This window comes from Schistocerca serialis, chromosome 1 (genome assembly GCF_023864345.2).
Source record: "Schistocerca serialis cubense isolate TAMUIC-IGC-003099 chromosome 1, iqSchSeri2.2, whole genome shotgun sequence".
Taxonomy (NCBI): domain Eukaryota; kingdom Metazoa; phylum Arthropoda; class Insecta; order Orthoptera; family Acrididae; genus Schistocerca; species Schistocerca serialis.
The window spans coordinates 524,239,096-524,261,654 of NC_064638.1; the positions used below are offsets into that span (position 1 = coordinate 524,239,096).

The 22,559-nt window shown below is 49.6% G+C and overlaps 7 non-coding genes across 7 annotated transcripts; all 7 read left to right on the plus strand.

Moving 5' to 3' along the window:
- Positions 1-6,665: 6,665 nt before the first annotated feature.
- On the plus strand, positions 6,666-6,747 carry Trnal-cag (transfer RNA leucine (anticodon CAG)). The gene has a single exon. It is a non-coding gene; the product is annotated as a tRNA-Leu (tRNA).
- Positions 6,748-7,030: 283 nt separating this feature from the next.
- On the plus strand, positions 7,031-7,102 carry Trnae-cuc (transfer RNA glutamic acid (anticodon CUC)). Its single transcript has one exon. It is a non-coding gene; the product is annotated as a tRNA-Glu (tRNA).
- Positions 7,103-7,488: 386 nt separating this feature from the next.
- Trnah-gug (transfer RNA histidin (anticodon GUG)) lies at positions 7,489-7,560 on the plus strand. Its single transcript has one exon. It is a non-coding gene; the product is annotated as a tRNA-His (tRNA).
- Positions 7,561-14,514: 6,954 nt separating this feature from the next.
- Trnal-cag (transfer RNA leucine (anticodon CAG)) lies at positions 14,515-14,596 on the plus strand. The gene has a single exon. It is a non-coding gene; the product is annotated as a tRNA-Leu (tRNA).
- Positions 14,597-14,879: 283 nt separating this feature from the next.
- Trnae-cuc (transfer RNA glutamic acid (anticodon CUC)) lies at positions 14,880-14,951 on the plus strand. The gene has a single exon. It is a non-coding gene; the product is annotated as a tRNA-Glu (tRNA).
- A 386-nt stretch (positions 14,952-15,337) lies between these two features.
- Positions 15,338-15,409, plus strand: Trnah-gug (transfer RNA histidin (anticodon GUG)). Its single transcript has one exon. It is a non-coding gene; the product is annotated as a tRNA-His (tRNA).
- A 6,954-nt stretch (positions 15,410-22,363) lies between these two features.
- Positions 22,364-22,445, plus strand: Trnal-cag (transfer RNA leucine (anticodon CAG)). The gene has a single exon. It is a non-coding gene; the product is annotated as a tRNA-Leu (tRNA).
- Positions 22,446-22,559: the final 114 nt, after the last annotated feature.

The following is a 22,559-nucleotide window of genomic DNA, read 5'->3' on the forward strand; positions in this document are numbered from 1 at the left end:
TGGCCGAGCGCTTTAAGGCGCTGGTTTAAGGCACCAGTATCTCTGTAGGCGCGGTTTCGAATCCCGTAGCTGCCGGCGGTTTTGCTGTGATCGCGTTAACCTGGCGCTTTTTCTTCAAGTGTAACCTCCTTGAGCTCACATATGTTTGATACATGGAGCATTCTAGCTCCGCCTGACAGTTACAGCTACGATACTTTAGTGGTTACGGAAGGCCCAGGTTCGAAACCTGGTCACGGTACGAAAACGTCTCTTGACGCTGTCTCCTTAACTGCGACAGCTACAGACAAGTGGCGTCGCTACCATACGGCGGGCACGGCTTTTTCTTCCTGTGGATGGCCTAAAGAGACGCTTCCAGTGGGAGAGCAGTGGAAATACATGGCACGGCGATTGCCAAGATACTTCCATTTCGAAGTGATCTTTGTAGTACAAAGGAAACGTTTTGCCGCTGCTGCCCCAACGGTAACGTGGCCGAGCGGTCTAAGGCGCTGGTTTTAGGCACCAGTTTCTTCGGAGTCGTGGGCCCGAACACATCGCGCGCTCGCTCCGGCGTGTCGGGCGGTGTTTACGTGTGCTTCGCAGTCGGCGACGGTTCTTCGCGGTGACTGTTTCTTCGCTGCTGTAGTCAGCTGAACTGTAAGTTCACATGGATTCAGAAGACCGAGAAAATAATATCCAGTGCGAATTTGATAGAAACGTAACCCGTCCGTCTGCTTTCGAAATTCATTCGTGGATGAAAAATGACTTGCAAATTCCTGAAAGTGAAGTGCTAGGATTGCAATTAGACGCGTTCTTGAACTCTTTGTTTGTTGAATTGAAATGTCCGGAATTGTGCGATGGCCTCGTAAGTGAAAACGGTGGTGTACGAAAATTCAAACACTGTGATGGGACTATTAGTAATGTTACTCTGTCGAATGCTGGATTTGGTATTCGAAATGTTCGGGTATTCAATCTGCCATTTGATACTAGGAATGAGACAATAGCTCGTAGCCTTATGCCTTATGGCACAGTTTTGTCGATTACGAAAGAAAAGTGGTCGTCCGCTTATATATATCAGGTTGAGAACGGTATCCGTAGTGTAAAGATGATTGTGAGGAAGCACGTTCCCTCGTTTTTGGTTATGGCCGGCCACCGGGCTTTTATTTCGTATAGTGGTCAGCCGCAAACGTGTTCCCATTGCAATGCCACAGACCATTTTCGGCAAAATTGTCCTAGGCGTAGGCGCCCTGTGCAGCTACCGCCCCGTGGGCAGGATGACGACGCGTCGTACGCGGCCGTGTTGTTAGGTGTTCCCCGTTCACCGGCACGTTCCGCGGAAACGGAAACGCCGTTAGTTGCTGCGGTCGCGATGGATGTCGATGCCACTGCAGCCGGTTCTGATTCTGTTCCAACCTTGTCCGTACTTTCTCAGTCAGTTCCCGCCACTACTGTACCGATTCCGCCTCCGGGTGTGCCTGAAGTTCCGGAGCGGACCGGATCAGAACCCGTTCAGGTGGTTACCCCCCCTGTTGCTGTGGTGGATTCGTCACCATCTAATTCCGTACCTCAAGGTGTTCCGGACGGAGCTCCTGCCTCACAGGAACCTAAGCCCAGGCGTGAAAGTGTTACGGACAGGCGTGGCAATACTGACCGCTTCCGCAGTGCCAGTAGCTCGCGGATTTTAGACACACGGTCTTTTTCTCGCGGAGAACGCAGCCCGTCTCCGGAATGGAAGCAGGTTCCCCGTCCGAAGTCAAAACAAAAACAAAAATCTGTGCAAAAGCCGGCGCACAAGCCCTTGCCCCGCCCCGTAGTCGAATCACGGCCGTCGGTTGCGACGGGGCGTCGTCCACAGCGTCCTGTGGCGAGCAGTCAGCCAGCGCCTACGACAAGTGTGTCGGCAGACAGGCGGGAACAGGTTGTACAGCAGTTAAAGGAAATGTTGCACCACTCTGATGTAAATCTTGCAATGGACACTCCGACGTCTCAGGCACCGAACCCGGCACAACTTTCGGTTAAGCGTAAGGCGGAAGACACCCCCCAGCGTCGCACGCGTCCCCTTTCGCAGGATTCCGCGTCTGTACCTCCCACACACGGACCGCCTACTTTAGCTGCACCGTCTGAACGTTGTGACTGGGCCGACGATATGGAGGAGGAGGGTGGGTCCCCTCCTGCCGTCTAATTTGTTTTAATTTGTTTTTCCTTGTTGTCTATGGTAGCACGCCCTCCATCAGTTGTGGCTACTATTAATCTTAATAAATTGGAGTCGCCTGTGAAGTTTGCAAGTTTTGTGGGTTTTTTAAATTACATTGCTGCTGACGTAGTGTTTTTGCAGGAGGTTGTGTTAGATCTACTTCACTCCATTCCGGGCTATCAAGTACTCTTGAACTTTGATATCGAGTGCAATTGTGGTACTGCCATTTTAATTCGTGTTGGTCATGACTATAGTAATGTCGCTACAATTCCTAACGGTCGTGGTGTAGCTTGCACGATCAACAACGTACGGTATATTAACGTGTACGCCCCTTCTGGTGCCGACGGGCAGCCACGTCGCCGTGTGTTTTATAGTAGTGACATTTGTCACCTTTTACGGGGCCCCCACCTGCCTATAGTCATGGGCGGAGATTTTAACTGCGTGCTGGAAGATAGAGATCAGGAGCCACGGCCGTATAAGTGCCTAGAATTACAGACGCTCGTGACTGAGATGAATTTAATTGACTCGTGGTGTCATTTACACCCGCGGGACGTGGGATTTACTTTCTTTTACCCCACGGGAAGGAGTCGGCTCGATAGGATTTATGTTTCTCGTGAAAAACAGCACTGTCTTACGGACTCCTCTGTTCACCCCGTGATTTTTTCCGATCATTGTGCGTATGTCTGCCGCTTTCATTCTCTGTTGGCGACTAAACCCCGCGCAAGTCGATTATGGAAGTTTAATGTGCGACATCTCTCACACCCACATTTTGCGCCGGTTATCGTGCGTATGTGGCAGAGGGTGCTGAAATATCGCGGTCTCTATGCCTGTACTTTGTCTTGGTGGGTAGAATTTGTTAAGCCGGCATTACGCAAGACCCTCTTGGAGTTTAGTCAGAATGTTGCTCACTGGGAGCGTTCTACATTGCAATTTTATGAAACCTGTTTAACTGATGCCATCCACCTGCACACAAATAATCCCGCTCTTCGGATGGCAACAATTCGGCGTATAAAACTCCGTCTTCTGGCTTTGAAAAGGGAATCGTTGCGCATATCTGTCGTACGGAGCCGAGCCCCCGGGGCGCTGGCTGATGAAGCGCCTTCCGTGTTTCATCAGCTGCGCGAACGCCGGCGCGCAAAGCGACGTTACGTCACAGAGCTGGAATCAGCTGACGGTGCGCGGCTTAATAGCCAGGCGGCAATTCTTGCCGAGGCCCACCGTCACTTCATCGAACTTTTCAGTGAGAAATACACTGATGCTGCCGCGATTTCCGAGCTTCTCCACGACGTTCCATACATCTTATCCGTAGCGGATCGCCGTCGCCTCACAGAAAACTTTACCGTGGACGAAGTGGGTGATATCTTAAAACTGTGTTCCCAGAACAAATCACCGGGCGCTGATGGGTTGCCACCGGAATTTTATCTGCATTTTTGGCACTTGTTTGGCTCTGCCCTGACTGACGTTTTTAATGAAATTTTAAATGGTGTGGATGTCCCTGCGTCCTTCCTGGAAGGTATTGTGGTCTTGGTTCCAAAGGTTCCGGTCACCAGGAAACTGTGCAATCTTAGACCAATCACCCTTCTTAATGGTGATTACAAACTCTTCACCAAATGTGTCTCCTCCCGCTTGAAGCTGGTCATGAAAAAACTGATTAGTCCCTTTCAATACTGTGCAGTGCCTCAACGCACTCTCTATGGTGCTGTGTCGACATACCGAGATGCCATTGCCTATGCTTCGACGAATAGGATTCCTTTTGGCATTTTATCCATCGATTTTGCAATGGCTTTTGACAGAGTTAGCCACCTATATCTCCGGCGAGTGCTCCAGAAGTTTGGTTTCGGTGTAAAGTATATAACTATGATTTTTAACCTTTTCAAAAATTCCACCTCACGGATTAGTATCAATGGACTTTTATCGGAACCTGTTCCGCTCTGCTGTTCAGTCAAACAAGGGTGCCCTCTGTCAATGGCGCTTTACGCTATTTCCTTAGATCCTTTGTTGCGTAAGTTGCACAGTGTTTGTAGGGGAATACGTATTGGGAATGAGAAGCACGTTTGTCGCGCTTATGCTGACGACCTTGGCCTCTTGGTGTCCTCGGCTACCGACTTTGCTACAATACGCGCAGTTCTTACACAGTATGAACGTGCATCCGGTGCGAGCATCAATACCCGTAAGACGGTTTTTCTTCCTATTTATGCAGCGACACGTGGCTTCAAACGCCCATGGTTTACAGTAAAGCAGGAACACAAAATTTTGGGAGTTCGCTTTCAAGCCAATCTGTTACAGACTGCGTCCTACAACTGGCGTATTGTCTTAAATGGCATACGAGCTATGGCTAGCCTGTCCGCTACTCGCACCCTCGCATTAACACAGCGGGTGATTTTAATAAATGTTTTCTTGCTCAGCAAAGCCTGGTACCTCGCACAGTTATTTCAGGTACCCAAGAATTTGGGCAGAGCCATAACACAGGCAGTCTATTGGCTATTGTGGCGGGGACATATTTTCAAGGTGTCTTACGAAACATGTACTCTGCCGCGCGAACAGGGTGGGCTCGGGCTCATTCATTTGCTATGAAAGCCGCAGCGTTGCTCCTTCATCGGACGAGCGTCACCATTGAACAGGATCCGTCGAGCCCCACAGCTGTTCTGTTCACTATTCATCGGCCTCTATCTCAAGCAGCACCTCTCGACCCGACTACCATCCCGTTTCAGCTGCGTTATGTTCGAGAATACTTCATTCAAAAAAGTTATCTCGACGCCGACGTACTCGACCATCGCACACGGACTGTGAAACGTGTCTACCAGGGACTCAGAGGACGGCCAGTCGGTAATAAGATGGAGGCGCGCTACCCGCGATCTGCGTGGAGGACGGTGTGGGCTCACGTTCATGCTCCCTTCCTGCCAGCGGACGTCAGCAGCTTTTGGTACCAAGTGGTTAACAGAATTCTCCCCACCAACGAAAAGCTGCGCCGCATTCACTTATCTCCATCGAGCTTGTGTGAAGACTGTCGCCAAGACGACACCTTAGAACATCGTTTCGTGTGCCTGAGGTCACGGTCGACTTGGAACATTGCCGCCAGGATGCTCGCACTTATCAACCGGACCAGCGCTGCCGCTTTTTCTGCGGACACGGCATTGATCCCGGACTTCAACCCTTATCCGCATACGAAGCGTGCCGCCACTGCATGGATCGTGTCTCACACTGTGTACGCCCTCCTGCAATTGCGACTTACGGGCGACTATGCCTTTTTGGTTTATTTGTCTACGCAACATGACCTTACCAAAACCAGGAAAGACTATCACCAACTCTTTGCTAATTTTCTGCAAATTGCACTCGCATTTGCCCACGACAAACTGTTGTAATCAACACTTCACTGCTGCGACTTTTCCTTACTTCTGTGTTTTGCATTGTCTCCGGGTCCGGATACATAGTTAATGCAAATTGAATACTACCGGACCAGTGAAACAGTGAATCATTGAACAAGTACGATGCTTACCCTTGTGCCGGACTGCAACGTGGAAACGACGACGAAAAGTTTAACACAGTTTTATCCTGTGTTCGTGTGTGTTTGTGTTTTGCTGTCATTTAGTGATTTCTTTATGTTTTTATTCATTTTTTACAACTTTTGGTTCCTCCGTCATCAGCGTACATTCACGGATGCGTTGCGCACCGCGTTGCCACGGAGATTGTTTGGTCTTCAAGAAACGAGTTTTTTTTACTTTCTTTTTCACACGTCGGAGTGGATTGTGTTTTGCTTCTCGTTATCCGCCGGACAGTTCGGAAAGTTCGGGAGTCTACTCATTCCTTTGACATGTGTCGATGATTTTAATTTTTGTGACTTTTTTCATTACTTATTTTAATGGCCGCCACGAAGCATTTTGAACATAATATTATGGGACGTGTGAAGGGTGTTCGTTCCCTGTTACTGAGAGGACTAACTCAGACAGTATTTGGTTTTTTATTCTTTTTTTTTCAAATTTTATTCTTTCTTTTATTGAATTTAGGTGGACAGCGCCTCATGCGCTATTATTCTTTCATTTTTTATTTTACGGCGTGTAGGCGCAAAGCTACTGCTTTGCTGTCATTATAGGCCTGCCCTTTCACTTCAAGAGGATTTTAGTTTTCCTTCGATGCTTCGTTAGCGGTCAACAGCCACAAGAAACTTTCCTCAAAGCCATCCAGTTTCTCCGATTCCATCACTTCATCTTGAACACAACGTCTACCGGAGGACGTCGACGGTCAAGGAACCATACGGAGGAGTTTTCGGATTTCAGCTGAATGGACAGTACAACGATTAATCCTTTCTGTTTGCAAGCAGCACCGTTTTATTTTATAGCTAAAGAAGCTCGCCGAAGAAGGCATAACTTGGAGAGCTCAAGGCAAAATCTACAAAAAAAAAAGAAAAAAAGTTGCCACTTTTTACGTCTCATTTTTGTGCCGTTGCGGTGTGCTCTCGTGGGGTGGGACGCAGCTCTTGTGACGCGCGTGTTGTGTAGGTAGCGTGGCCGAGCGGTCTAAGGCGCTGGTTTCAGGCACCATTCTCTTCGGAGGCGTGGGTTCGAATCCCACAGCTGCCAAACGTGTAATGTTTCCTGTGTCGAAGGCAGATGCACTCATTGCCCGCAAAGGAAACAGCAGAACAAGGCGTGAGCGTCTGCTTGGTGAATTGTCGTAGAACAGTGCGTGGTGCAACGACAGGATTTTCAGGCACCTTTTGCTCTCATCATTGCTGGCGTTCGTCTCCACGAAATGCGTCCGGAGCACGCCGTTCTATAACGCGAGAGAGTGGATTTTTTACAGTTGTCGTCAGTTAACCGTCGGTGGCTGCTGCGTTCGCTGGAAAGAGCACTGCCGTCGTTATCCGGTGTGGTCTAGTGGCTAGGATACCTGGCTCTCACCCAGGAGGCCCGGGTTCGATTCCCGGTACCGGAATTGCGCGTTTTTATTGCTCCTCTTATGCGACTTGTCTCGACTTTGCTCGACTGACGCTACGCTGACGCGTGCAGAAAGCTACGTTAAGTATGACTCGCGGCAACACCTGACGGCGAGAGAGATGCGGCGTCTACCCACTTGTTATCGAGCCACATACCGGTACCTGTAGTCAAGAGGCTTGGAGGACTGCAAGACATTGCCACGGAGGTGAATGCAGCCAACCACTGTAGTTAGTGTCCTGACAGCGCAGGCACGTTCATTTGCTCGTATACATGTGATGGAGACCGTGTCTGACACTGCTGTGGCGTACACCTTGGCCTAGGCTTTGCTGGGTATCGCCACTTGCATTCGAGCCAGCTGCCTTCGCGGGCGCCTCCGTGGCCATGGCCGTGATCGTCTAGTGGTTAGGACATTGCGTTGTGGCCGCAATAACCCAGGTTCGAATCCTGGTCACGGCAATTTTGAAAGTTTTGCCTTGCTGCCGTTGCAATGACGAGTACTCGAAATGACAGTACTCTGTTGATTTTTTCACTCGTGTTCCGCAGGCCGCAGTTTGCACTACCACTTCATCCCCAACACGTAATGTCGCCTCCCAGAGCGCAGACGTCCGCTGCTCTCTGTAGTCGAAAAGGGCAGTTGTTTGAAGTGCGATGGATGAGCAGCCAGTCCCAGCAGAACAGGAAGCTGTGGCGTGCACTGTTTGTACAAATGCTAGGAACACTGGCGCACCAAGCAGCGCATGTAGCGTGGCCGAGCGCTTTAAGGCGCTGGTTTAAGGCACCAGTATCTCTGTAGGCGCGGTTTCGAATCCCGTAGCTGCCGGCGGTTTTGCTGTGATCGCGTTAACCTGGCGCTTTTTCTTCAAGTGTAACCTCCTTGAGCTCACATATGTTTGATACATGGAGCATTCTAGCTCCGCCTGACAGTTACAGCTACGATACTTTAGTGGTTACGGAAGGCCCAGGTTCGAAACCTGGTCACGGTACGAAAACGTCTCTTGACGCTGTCTCCTTAACTGCGACAGCTACAGACAAGTGGCGTCGCTACCATACGGCGGGCACGGCTTTTTCTTCCTGTGGATGGCCTAAAGAGACGCTTCCAGTGGGAGAGCAGTGGAAATACATGGCACGGCGATTGCCAAGATACTTCCATTTCGAAGTGATCTTTGTAGTACAAAGGAAACGTTTTGCCGCTGCTGCCCCAACGGTAACGTGGCCGAGCGGTCTAAGGCGCTGGTTTTAGGCACCAGTTTCTTCGGAGTCGTGGGCCCGAACACATCGCGCGCTCGCTCCGGCGTGTCGGGCGGTGTTTACGTGTGCTTCGCAGTCGGCGACGGTTCTTCGCGGTGACTGTTTCTTCGCTGCTGTAGTCAGCTGAACTGTAAGTTCACATGGATTCAGAAGACCGAGAAAATAATATCCAGTGCGAATTTGATAGAAACGTAACCCGTCCGTCTGCTTTCGAAATTCATTCGTGGATGAAAAATGACTTGCAAATTCCTGAAAGTGAAGTGCTAGGATTGCAATTAGACGCGTTCTTGAACTCTTTGTTTGTTGAATTGAAATGTCCGGAATTGTGCGATGGCCTCGTAAGTGAAAACGGTGGTGTACGAAAATTCAAACACTGTGATGGGACTATTAGTAATGTTACTCTGTCGAATGCTGGATTTGGTATTCGAAATGTTCGGGTATTCAATCTGCCATTTGATACTAGGAATGAGACAATAGCTCGTAGCCTTATGCCTTATGGCACAGTTTTGTCGATTACGAAAGAAAAGTGGTCGTCCGCTTATATATATCAGGTTGAGAACGGTATCCGTAGTGTAAAGATGATTGTGAGGAAGCACGTTCCCTCGTTTTTGGTTATGGCCGGCCACCGGGCTTTTATTTCGTATAGTGGTCAGCCGCAAACGTGTTCCCATTGCAATGCCACAGACCATTTTCGGCAAAATTGTCCTAGGCGTAGGCGCCCTGTGCAGCTACCGCCCCGTGGGCAGGATGACGACGCGTCGTACGCGGCCGTGTTGTTAGGTGTTCCCCGTTCACCGGCACGTTCCGCGGAAACGGAAACGCCGTTAGTTGCTGCGGTCGCGATGGATGTCGATGCCACTGCAGCCGGTTCTGATTCTGTTCCAACCTTGTCCGTACTTTCTCAGTCAGTTCCCGCCACTACTGTACCGATTCCGCCTCCGGGTGTGCCTGAAGTTCCGGAGCGGACCGGATCAGAACCCGTTCAGGTGGTTACCCCCCCTGTTGCTGTGGTGGATTCGTCACCATCTAATTCCGTACCTCAAGGTGTTCCGGACGGAGCTCCTGCCTCACAGGAACCTAAGCCCAGGCGTGAAAGTGTTACGGACAGGCGTGGCAATACTGACCGCTTCCGCAGTGCCAGTAGCTCGCGGATTTTAGACACACGGTCTTTTTCTCGCGGAGAACGCAGCCCGTCTCCGGAATGGAAGCAGGTTCCCCGTCCGAAGTCAAAACAAAAACAAAAATCTGTGCAAAAGCCGGCGCACAAGCCCTTGCCCCGCCCCGTAGTCGAATCACGGCCGTCGGTTGCGACGGGGCGTCGTCCACAGCGTCCTGTGGCGAGCAGTCAGCCAGCGCCTACGACAAGTGTGTCGGCAGACAGGCGGGAACAGGTTGTACAGCAGTTAAAGGAAATGTTGCACCACTCTGATGTAAATCTTGCAATGGACACTCCGACGTCTCAGGCACCGAACCCGGCACAACTTTCGGTTAAGCGTAAGGCGGAAGACACCCCCCAGCGTCGCACGCGTCCCCTTTCGCAGGATTCCGCGTCTGTACCTCCCACACACGGACCGCCTACTTTAGCTGCACCGTCTGAACGTTGTGACTGGGCCGACGATATGGAGGAGGAGGGTGGGTCCCCTCCTGCCGTCTAATTTGTTTTAATTTGTTTTTCCTTGTTGTCTATGGTAGCACGCCCTCCATCAGTTGTGGCTACTATTAATCTTAATAAATTGGAGTCGCCTGTGAAGTTTGCAAGTTTTGTGGGTTTTTTAAATTACATTGCTGCTGACGTAGTGTTTTTGCAGGAGGTTGTGTTAGATCTACTTCACTCCATTCCGGGCTATCAAGTACTCTTGAACTTTGATATCGAGTGCAATTGTGGTACTGCCATTTTAATTCGTGTTGGTCATGACTATAGTAATGTCGCTACAATTCCTAACGGTCGTGGTGTAGCTTGCACGATCAACAACGTACGGTATATTAACGTGTACGCCCCTTCTGGTGCCGACGGGCAGCCACGTCGCCGTGTGTTTTATAGTAGTGACATTTGTCACCTTTTACGGGGCCCCCACCTGCCTATAGTCATGGGCGGAGATTTTAACTGCGTGCTGGAAGATAGAGATCAGGAGCCACGGCCGTATAAGTGCCTAGAATTACAGACGCTCGTGACTGAGATGAATTTAATTGACTCGTGGTGTCATTTACACCCGCGGGACGTGGGATTTACTTTCTTTTACCCCACGGGAAGGAGTCGGCTCGATAGGATTTATGTTTCTCGTGAAAAACAGCACTGTCTTACGGACTCCTCTGTTCACCCCGTGATTTTTTCCGATCATTGTGCGTATGTCTGCCGCTTTCATTCTCTGTTGGCGACTAAACCCCGCGCAAGTCGATTATGGAAGTTTAATGTGCGACATCTCTCACACCCACATTTTGCGCCGGTTATCGTGCGTATGTGGCAGAGGGTGCTGAAATATCGCGGTCTCTATGCCTGTACTTTGTCTTGGTGGGTAGAATTTGTTAAGCCGGCATTACGCAAGACCCTCTTGGAGTTTAGTCAGAATGTTGCTCACTGGGAGCGTTCTACATTGCAATTTTATGAAACCTGTTTAACTGATGCCATCCACCTGCACACAAATAATCCCGCTCTTCGGATGGCAACAATTCGGCGTATAAAACTCCGTCTTCTGGCTTTGAAAAGGGAATCGTTGCGCATATCTGTCGTACGGAGCCGAGCCCCCGGGGCGCTGGCTGATGAAGCGCCTTCCGTGTTTCATCAGCTGCGCGAACGCCGGCGCGCAAAGCGACGTTACGTCACAGAGCTGGAATCAGCTGACGGTGCGCGGCTTAATAGCCAGGCGGCAATTCTTGCCGAGGTCCACCGTCACTTCATCGAACTTTTCAGTGAGAAATACACTGATGCTGCCGCGATTTCCGAGCTTCTCCACGACGTTCCATACGTCTTATCCGTAGCGGATCGCCGTCGCCTCACAGAAAACTTTACCGTGGACGAAGTGGGTGATATCTTAAAACTGTGTTCCCAGAACAAATCACCGGGCGCTGATGGGTTGCCACCGGAATTTTATCTGCATTTTTGGCACTTGTTTGGCTCTGCCCTGACTGACGTTTTTAATGAAATTTTAAATGGTGTGGATGTCCCTGCGTCCTTCCTGGAAGGTATTGTGGTCTTGGTTCCAAAGGTTCCGGTCACCAGGAAACTGTGCAATCTTAGACCAATCACCCTTCTTAATGGTGATTACAAACTCTTCACCAAATGTGTCTCCTCCCGCTTGAAGCTGGTCATGAAAAAACTGATTAGTCCCTTTCAATACTGTGCAGTGCCTCAACGCACTCTCTATGGTGCTGTGTCGACATACCGAGATGCCATTGCCTATGCTTCGACGAATAGGATTCCTTTTGGCATTTTATCCATCGATTTTGCAATGGCTTTTGACAGAGTTAGCCACCTATATCTCCGGCGAGTGCTCCAGAAGTTTGGTTTCGGTGTAAAGTATATAACTATGATTTTTAACCTTTTCAAAAATTCCACCTCACGGATTAGTATCAATGGACTTTTATCGGAACCTGTTCCGCTCTGCTGTTCAGTCAAACAAGGGTGCCCTCTGTCAATGGCGCTTTACGCTATTTCCTTAGATCCTTTGTTGCGTAAGTTGCACAGTGTTTGTAGGGGAATACGTATTGGGAATGAGAAGCACGTTTGTCGCGCTTATGCTGACGACCTTGGCCTCTTGGTGTCCTCGGCTACCGACTTTGCTACAATACGCGCAGTTCTTACACAGTATGAACGTGCATCCGGTGCGAGCATCAATACCCGTAAGACGGTTTTTCTTCCTATTTATGCAGCGACACGTGGCTTCAAACGCCCATGGTTTACAGTAAAGCAGGAACACAAAATTTTGGGAGTTCGCTTTCAAGCCAATCTGTTACAGACTGCGTCCTACAACTGGCGTATTGTCTTAAATGGCATACGAGCTATGGCTAGCCTGTCCGCTACTCGCACCCTCGCATTAACACAGCGGGTGATTTTAATAAATGTTTTCTTGCTCAGCAAAGCCTGGTACCTCGCACAGTTATTTCAGGTACCCAAGAATTTGGGCAGAGCCATAACACAGGCAGTCTATTGGCTATTGTGGCGGGGACATATTTTCAAGGTGTCTTACGAAACATGTACTCTGCCGCGCGAACAGGGTGGGCTCGGGCTCATTCATTTGCTATGAAAGCCGCAGCGTTGCTCCTTCATCGGACGAGCGTCACCATTGAACAGGATCCGTCGAGCCCCACAGCTGTTCTGTTCGCTATTCATCGGCCTCTATCTCAAGCAGCACCTCTCGACCCGACTACCATCCCGTTTCAGCTGCGTTATGTTCGAGAATACTTCATTCAAAAAAGTTATCTCGCCGCCGACGTACTCGACCATCGCACACGGACTGTGAAACGTGTCTACCAGGGACTCAGAGGACGGCCAGTCGGTAATAAGATGGAGGCGCGCTACCCGCGATCTGCGTGGAGGACGGTGTGGGCTCACGTTCATGCTCCCTTCCTGCCAGCGGACGTCAGCAGCTTTTGGTACCAAGTGGTTAACAGAATTCTCCCCACCAACGAAAAGCTGCGCCGCATTCACTTATCTCCATCGAGCTTGTGTGAAGACTGTCGCCAAGACGACACCTTAGAACATCGTTTCGTGTGCCTGAGGTCACGGTCGACTTGGAACATTGCCGCCAGGATGCTCGCACTTATCAACCGGACCAGCGCTGCCGCTTTTTCTGCGGACACGGCATTGATCCCGGACTTCAACCCTTATCCGCATACGAAGCGTGCCGCCACTGCATGGATCGTGTCTCACACTGTGTACGCCCTCCTGCAATTGCGACTTACGGGCGACTATGCCTTTTTGGTTTATTTGTCTACGCAACATGACCTTACCAAAACCAGGAAAGACTATCACCAACTCTTTGCTAATTTTCTGCAAATTGCACTCGCATTTGCCCACGACAAACTGTTGTAATCAACACTTCACTGCTGCGACTTTTCCTTACTTCTGTGTTTTGCATTGTCTCCGGGTCCGGATACATAGTTAATGCAAATTGAATACTACCGGACCAGTGAAACAGTGAATCATTGAACAAGTACGATGCTTACCCTTGTGCCGGACTGCAACGTGGAAACGACGACGAAAAGTTTAACACAGTTTTATCCTGTGTTCGTGTGTGTTTGTGTTTTGCTGTCATTTAGTGATTTCTTTATGTTTTTATTCATTTTTTACAACTTTTGGTTCCTCCGTCATCAGCGTACATTCACGGATGCGTTGCGCACCGCGTTGCCACGGAGATTGTTTGGTCTTCAAGAAACGAGTTTTTTTTACTTTCTTTTTCACACGTCGGAGTGGATTGTGTTTTGCTTCTCGTTATCCGCCGGACAGTTCGGAAAGTTCGGGAGTCTACTCATTCCTTTGACATGTGTCGATGATTTTAATTTTTGTGACTTTTTTCATTACTTATTTTAATGGCCGCCACGAAGCATTTTGAACATAATATTATGGGACGTGTGAAGGGTGTTCGTTCCCTGTTACTGAGAGGACTAACTCAGACAGTATTTGGTTTTTTATTCTTTTTTTTTCAAATTTTATCCTTTCTTTTATTGAATTTAGGTGGACAGCGCCTCATGCGCTATTATTCTTTCATTTTTTATTTTACGGCGTGTAGGCGCAAAGCTACTGCTTTGCTGTCATTATAGGCCTGCCCTTTCACTTCAAGAGGATTTTAGTTTTCCTTCAATGCTTCGTTAGCGGTCAACAGCCACAAGAAACTTTCCTCAAAGCCATCCAGTTTCTCCGATTCCATCACTTCATCTTGAACACAACGTCTACCGGAGGACGTCGACGGTCAAGGAACCATACGGAGGAGTTTTCGGATTTCAGCTGAATGGACAGTACAACGATTAATCCTTTCTGTTTGCAAGCAGCACCGTTTTATTTTATAGCTAAAGAAGCTCGCCGAAGAAGGCATAACTTGGAGAGCTCAAGGCAAAATCTACAAAAAAAAAAGAAAAAAAGTTGCCACTTTTTACGTCTCATTTTTGTGCCGTTGCGGTGTGCTCTCGTGGGGTGGGACGCAGCTCTTGTGACGCGCGTGTTGTGTAGGTAGCGTGGCCGAGCGGTCTAAGGCGCTGGTTTCAGGCACCATTCTCTTCGGAGGCGTGGGTTCGAATCCCACAGCTGCCAAACGTGTAATGTTTCCTGTGTCGAAGGCAGATGCACTCATTGCCCGCAAAGGAAACAGCAGAACAAGGCGTGAGCGTCTGCTTGGTGAATTGTCGTAGAACAGTGCGTGGTGCAACGACAGGATTTTCAGGCACCTTTTGCTCTCATCATTGCTGGCGTTCGTCTCCACGAAATGCGTCCGGAGCACGCCGTTCTATAACGCGAGAGAGTGGATTTTTTACAGTTGTCGTCAGTTAACCGTCGGTGGCTGCTGCGTTCGCTGGAAAGAGCACTGCCGTCGTTATCCGGTGTGGTCTAGTGGCTAGGATACCTGGCTCTCACCCAGGAGGCCCGGGTTCGATTCCCGGTACCGGAATTGCGCGTTTTTATTGCTCCTCTTATGCGACTTGTCTCGACTTTGCTCGACTGACGCTACGCTGACGCGTACAGAAAGCTACGTTAAGTATGACTCGCGGCAACACCTGACGGCGAGAGAGATGCGGCGTCTACCCACTTGTTATCGAGCCACATACCGGTACCTGTAGTCAAGAGGCTTGGAGGACTGCAAGACATTGCCACGGAGGTGAATGCAGCCAACCACTGTAGTTAGTGTCCTGACAGCGCAGGCACGTTCATTTGCTCGTATACATGTGATGGAGACCGTGTCTGACACTGCTGTGGCGTACACCTTGGCCTAGGCTTTGCTGGGTATCGCCACTTGCATTCGAGCCAGCTGCCTTCGCGGGCGCCTCCGTGGCCATGGCCGTGATCGTCTAGTGGTTAGGACATTGCGTTGTGGCCGCAATAACCCAGGTTCGAATCCTGGTCACGGCAATTTTGAAAGTTTTGCCTTGCTGCCGTTGCAATGACGAGTACTCGAAATGACAGTACTCTGTTGATTTTTTCACTCGTGTTCCGCAGGCCGCAGTTTGCACTACCACTTCATCCCCAACACGTAATGTCGCCTCCCAGAGCGCAGACGTCCGCTGCTCTCTGTAGTCGAAAAGGGCAGTTGTTTGAAGTGCGATGGATGAGCAGCCAGTCCCAGCAGAACAGGAAGCTGTGGCGTGCACTGTTTGTACAAATGCTAGGAACACTGGCGCACCAAGCAGCGCATGTAGCGTGGCCGAGCGCTTTAAGGCGCTGGTTTAAGGCACCAGTATCTCTGTAGGCGCGGTTTCGAATCCCGTAGCTGCCGGCGGTTTTGCTGTGATCGCGTTAACCTGGCGCTTTTTCTTCAAGTGTAACCTCCTTGAGCTCACATATGTTTGATACATGGAGCATTCTAGCTCCGCCTGACAGTTACAGCTACGATACTTTAGTGGTTACGGAAGGCCCAGGTTCGAAACCTGGTCACGGTACGAAAACGTCTCTTGACGCTGTCTCCTTAACTGCGACAGCTACAGACAAGTGGCGTCGCTACCATACGGCGGGCACGGCTTTTTCTTGCTGTGGATGGCCTAAAGAGACGCTTCCAGTGGGAGAGCAGTGGAAATACATGGCACGGCGATTGCCAAGATACTTCCATTTCGAAGTGATCTTTGTAGTACAAAGGAAACGTTTTGCCGCTGCTGCCCCAACGGTAACGTGGCCGAGCGGTCTAAGGCGCTGGTTTTAGGCACCAGTTTCTTCGGAGTCGTGGGCCCGAACACATCGCGCGCTCGCTCCGGCGTGTCGGGCGGTGTTTACGTGTGCTTCGCAGTCGGCGACGGTTCTTCGCGGTGACTGTTTCTTCGCTGCTGTAGTCAGCTGAACTGTAAGTTCACATGGATTCAGAAGACCGAGAAAATAATATCCAGTGCGAATTTGATAGAAACGTAACCCGTCCGTCTGCTTTCGAAATTCATTCGTGGATGAAAAATGACTTGCAAATTCCTGAAAGTGAAGTGCTAGGATTGCAATTAGACGCGTTCTTGAACTCTTTGTTTGTTGAATTGAAATGTCCGGAATTGTGCGATGGCCTCGTAAGTGAAAACGGTGGTGTACGAAAATTCAAACACTGTGATGGGACTATTAGTAATGTTACTCTGTCGAATGCTGGATTTGGTATTCGAAATGTTCGGGTATTCAATCTGCCATTTGATACTAGGAATGAGACAATAGCTCGTAGCCTTATGCCTTATGGCACAGTTTTGTCGATTACGAAAGAAAAGTGGTCGTCCGCTTATATATATCAGGTTGAGAACGGTATCCGTAGTGTAAAGATGATTGTGAGGAAGCACGTTCCCTCGTTTTTGGTTATGGCCGGCCACCGGGCTTTTATTTCGTATAGTGGTCAGCCGCAAACGTGTTCCCATTGCAATGCCACAGACCATTTTCGGCAAAATTGTCCTAGGCGTAGGCGCCCTGTGCAGCTACCGCCCCGTGGGCAGGATGACGACGCGTCGTATGCGGCCGTGTTGTTAGGTGTTCCCCGTTCACCGGCACGTTCCGCGGAAACGGAAACGCCGTTAGTTGCTGCGGTCGCGATGGATGTCGATGCCACTGCAGCCGGTTCTGATTCTGTTCCAACCTTGTCCGTACTTTCTCAGTCAGTTCCCGCCACTACTGTACCGATTCCGCCTCCGGGTGTGCCTGAAGTTCCGGAGCGGACCGGATCAGAACCCGTTCAGGTGGTTACCCCCCCTGTTGCTGTGGTGGATTCGTCACCATCTAATTCCGTACCTCAAGGTGTTCCGGACGGAGCTCCTGCCTCACAGGAACCTAAGCCCAGGCGTGAAAGTGTTACGGACAGGCGTGGCAATACTGACCGCTTCCGCAGTGCCAGTAGCTCGCGGATTTTAGACACACGGTCTTTTTCTCGCGGAGAACGCAGCCCGTCTCCGGAATGGAAGCAGGTTCCCCGTCCGAAGTCAAAACAAAAACAAAAATCTGTGCAAAAGCCGGCGCACAAGCCCTTGCCCCGCCCCGTAGTCGAATCACGGCCGTCGGTTGCGACGGGGCGTCGTCCACAGCGTCCTGTGGCGAGCAGTCAGCCAGCGCCTACGACAAGTGTGTCGGCAGACAGGCGGGAACAGGTTGTACAGCAGTTAAAGGAAATGTTGCACCACTCTGATGTAAATCTTGCAATGGACACTCCGACGTCTCAGGCACCGAACCCGGCACAACTTTCGGTTAAGCGTAAGGCGGAAGACACCCCCCAGCGTCGCACGCGTCCCCTTTCGCAGGATTCCGCGTCTGTACCTCCCACACACGGACCGCCTACTTTAGCTGCACCGTCTGAACGTTGTGACTGGGCCGACGATATGGAGGAGGAGGGTGGGTCCCCTCCTGCCGTCTAATTTGTTTTAATTTGTTTTTCCTTGTTGTCTATGGTAGCACGCCCTCCATCAGTTGTGGCTACTATTAATCTTAATAAATTGGAGTCGCCTGTGAAGTTTGCAAGTTTTGTGGGTTTTTTAAATTACATTGCTGCTGACGTAGTGTTTTTGCAGGAGGTTGTGTTAGATCTACTTCACTCCATTCCGGGCTATCAAGTACTCTTGAACTTTGATATCGAGTGCAATTGTGGTACTGCCATTTTAATTCGTGTTGGTCATGACTATAGTAATGTCGCTACAATTCCTAACGGTCGTGGTGTAGCTTGCACGATCAACAACGTACGGTATATTAACGTGTACGCCCCTTCTGGTGCCGACGGGCAGCCACGTCGCCGTGTGTTTTATAGTAGTGACATTTGTCACCTTTTACGGGGCCCCCACCTGCCTATAGTCATGGGCGGAGATTTTAACTGCGTGCTGGAAGATAGAGATCAGGAGCCACGGCCGTATAAGTGCCTAGAATTACAGACGCTCGTGACTGAGATGAATTTAATTGACTCGTGGTGTCATTTACACCCGCGGGACGTGGGATTTACTTTCTTTTACCCCACGGGAAGGAGTCGGCTCGATAGGATTTATGTTTCTCGTGAAAAACAGCACTGTCTTACGGACTCCTCTGTTCACCCCGTGATTTTTTCCGATCATTGTGCGTATGTCTGCCGCTTTCATTCTCTGTTGGCGACTAAACCCCGCGCAAGTCGATTATGGAAGTTTAATGTGCGACATCTCTCACACCCACATTTTGCGCCGGTTATCGTGCGTATGTGGCAGAGGGTGCTGAAATATCGCGGTCTCTATGCCTGTACTTTGTCTTGGTGGGTAGAATTTGTTAAGCCGGCATTACGCAAGACCCTCTTGGAGTTTAGTCAGAATGTTGCTCACTGGGAGCGTTCTACATTGCAATTTTATGAAACCTGTTTAACTGATGCCATCCACCTGCACACAAATAATCCCGCTCTTCGGATGGCAACAATTCGGCGTATAAAACTCCGTCTTCTGGCTTTGAAAAGGGAATCGTTGCGCATATCTGTCGTACGGAGCCGAGCCCCCGGGGCGCTGGCTGATGAAGCGCCTTCCGTGTTTCATCAGCTGCGCGAACGCCGGCGCGCAAAGCGACGTTACGTCACAGAGCTGGAATCAGCTGACGGTGCGCGGCTTAATAGCCAGGCGGCAATTCTTGCCGAGGCCCACCGTCACTTCATCGAACTTTTCAGTGAGAAATACACTGATGCTGCCGCGATTTCCGAGCTTCTCCACGACGTTCCATACGTCTTATCCGTAGCGGATCGCCGTCGCCTCACAGAAAACTTTACCGTGGACGAAGTGGGTGATATCTTAAAACTGTGTTCCCAGAACAAATCACCGGGCGCTGATGGGTTGCCACCGGAATTTTATTTGCATTTTTGGCACTTGTTTGGCTCTGCCCTGACTGACGTTTTTAATGAAATTTTAAATGGTGTGGATGTCCCTGCGTCCTTCCTGGAAGGTATTGTGGTCTTGGTTCCAAAGGTTCCGGTCACCAGGAAACTGTGCAATCTTAGACCAATCACCCTTCTTAATGGTGATTACAAACTCTTCACCAAATGTGTCTCCTCCCGCTTGAAGCTGGTCATGAAAAAACTGATTAGTCCCTTTCAATACTGTGCAGTGCCTCAACGCACTCTCTATGGTGCTGTGTCGACATACCGAGATGCCATTGCCTATGCTTCGACGAATAGGATTCCTTTTGGCATTTTATCCATCGATTTTGCAATGGCTTTTGACAGAGTTAGCCACCTATATCTCCGGCGAGTGCTCCAGAAGTTTGGTTTCGGTGTAAAGTATATAACTATGATTTTTAACCTTTTCAAAAATTCCACCTCACGGATTAGTATCAATGGACTTTTATCGGAACCTGTTCCGCTCTGCTGTTCAGTCAAACAAGGGTGCCCTCTGTCAATGGCGCTTTACGCTATTTCCTTAGATCCTTTGTTGCGTAAGTTGCACAGTGTTTGTAGGGGAATACGTATTGGGAATGAGAAGCACGTTTGTCGCGCTTATGCTGACGACCTTGGCCTCTTGGTGTCCTCGGCTACCGACTTTGCTACAATATGCGCAGTTCTTACACAGTATGAACGTGCATCCGGTGCGAGCATCAATACCCGTAAGACGGTTTTTCTTCCTATTTATGCAGCGACACGTGGCTTCAAACGCCCATGGTTTACAGTAAAGCAGGAACACAAAATTTTGGGAGTTCGCTTTCAAGCCAATCTGTTACAGACTGCGTCCTACAACTGGCGTATTGTCTTAAATGGCATACGAGCTATGGCTAGCCTGTCCGCTACTCGCACCCTCGCATTAACACAGCGGGTGATTTTAATAAATGTTTTCTTGCTCAGCAAAGCCTGGTACCTCGCACAGTTATTTCAGGTACCCAAGAATTTGGGCAGAGCCATAACACAGGCAGTCTATTGGCTATTGTGGCGGGGACATATTTTCAAGGTGTCTTACGAAACATGTACTCTGCCGCGCGAACAGGGTGGGCTCGGGCTCATTCATTTGCTATGAAAGCCGCAGCGTTGCTCCTTCATCGGACGAGCGTCACCATTGAACAGGATCCGTCGAGCCCCACAGCTGTTCTGTTCGCTATTCATCGGCCTCTATCTCAAGCAGCACCTCTCGACCCGACTACCATCCCGTTTCAGCTGCGTTATGTTCGAGAATACTTCATTCAAAAAAGTTATCTCGCCGCCGACGTACTCGACCATCGCACACGGACTGTGAAACGTGTCTACCAGGGACTCAGAGGACGGCCAGTCGGTAATAAGATGGAGGCGCGCTACCCGCGATCTGCGTGGAGGACGGTGTGGGCTCACGTTCATGCTCCCTTCCTGCCAGCGGACGTCAGCAGCTTTTGGTACCAAGTGGTTAACAGAATTCTCCCCACCAACGAAAAGCTGCGCCGCATTCACTTATCTCCATCGAGCTTGTGTGAAGACTGTCGCCAAGACGACACCTTAGAACATCGTTTCGTGTGCCTGAGGTCACGGTCGACTTGGAACATTGCCGCCAGGATGCTCGCACTTATCAACCGGACCAGCGCTGCCGCTTTTTCTGCGGACACGGCATTGATCCCGGACTTCAACCCTTATCCGCATACGAAGCGTGCCGCCACTGCATGGATCGTGTCTCACACTGTGTACGCCCTCCTGCAATTGCGACTTACGGGCGACTATGCCTTTTTGGTTTATTTGTCTACGCAACATGACCTTACCAAAACCAGGAAAGACTATCACCAACTCTTTGCTAATTTTCTGCAAATTGCACTCGCATTTGCCCACGACAAACTGTTGTAATCAACACTTCACTGCTGCGACTTTTCCTTACTTCTGTGTTTTGCATTGTCTCCGGGTCCGGATACATAGTTAATGCAAATTGAATACTACCGGACCAGTGAAACAGTGAATCATTGAACAAGTACGATGCTTACCCTTGTGCCGGACTGCAACGTGGAAACGACGACGAAAAGTTTAACACAGTTTTATCCTGTGTTCGTGTGTGTTTGTGTTTTGCTGTCATTTAGTGATTTCTTTATGTTTTTATTCATTTTTTACAACTTTTGGTTCCTCCGTCATCAGCGTACATTCACGGATGCGTTGCGCACCGCGTTGCCACGGAGATTGTTTGGTCTTCAAGAAACGAGTTTTTTTTACTTTCTTTTTCACACGTCGGAGTGGATTGTGTTTTGCTTCTCGTTATCCGCCGGACAGTTCGGAAAGTTCGGGAGTCTACTCATTCCTTTGACATGTGTCGATGATTTTAATTTTTGTGACTTTTTTCATTACTTATTTTAATGGCCGCCACGAAGCATTTTGAACATAATATTATGGGACGTGTGAAGGGTGTTCGTTCCCTGTTACTGAGAGGACTAACTCAGACAGTATTTGGTTTTTTATTCTTTTTTTTTCAAATTTTATTCTTTCTTTTATTGAATTTAGGTGGACAGCGCCTCATGCGCTATTATTCTTTCATTTTTTATTTTACGGCGTGTAGGCGCAAAGCTACTGCTTTGCTGTCATTATAGGCCTGCCCTTTCACTTCAAGAGGATTTTAGTTTTCCTTCGATGCTTCGTTAGCGGTCAACAGCCACAAGAAACTTTCCTCAAAGCCATCCAGTTTCTCCGATTCCATCACTTCATCTTGAACACAACGTCTACCGGAGGACGTCGACGGTCAAGGAACCATACGGAGGAGTTTTCGGATTTCAGCTGAATGGACAGTACAACGATTAATCCTTTCTGTTTGCAAGCAGCACCGTTTTATTTTATAGCTAAAGAAGCTCGCCGAAGAAGGCATAACTTGGAGAGCGCAAGGCAAAATCTACAAAAAAAAAAGAAAAAAAGTTGCCACTTTTTACGTCTCATTTTTGTGCCGTTGCGGTGTGCTCTCGTGGGGTGGGACGCAGCTCTTGTGACGCGCGTGTTGTGTAGGTAGCGTGGCCGAGCGGTCTAAGGCGCTGGTTTCAGGCACCATTCTCTTCGGAGGCGTGGGTTCGAATCCCACAGCTGCCAAACGTGTAATGTTTCCTGTGTCGAAGGCAGATGCACTCATTGCCCGCAAAGGAAACAGCAGAACAAGGCGTGAGCGTCTGCTTGGTGAATTGTCGTAGAACAGTGCGTGGTGCA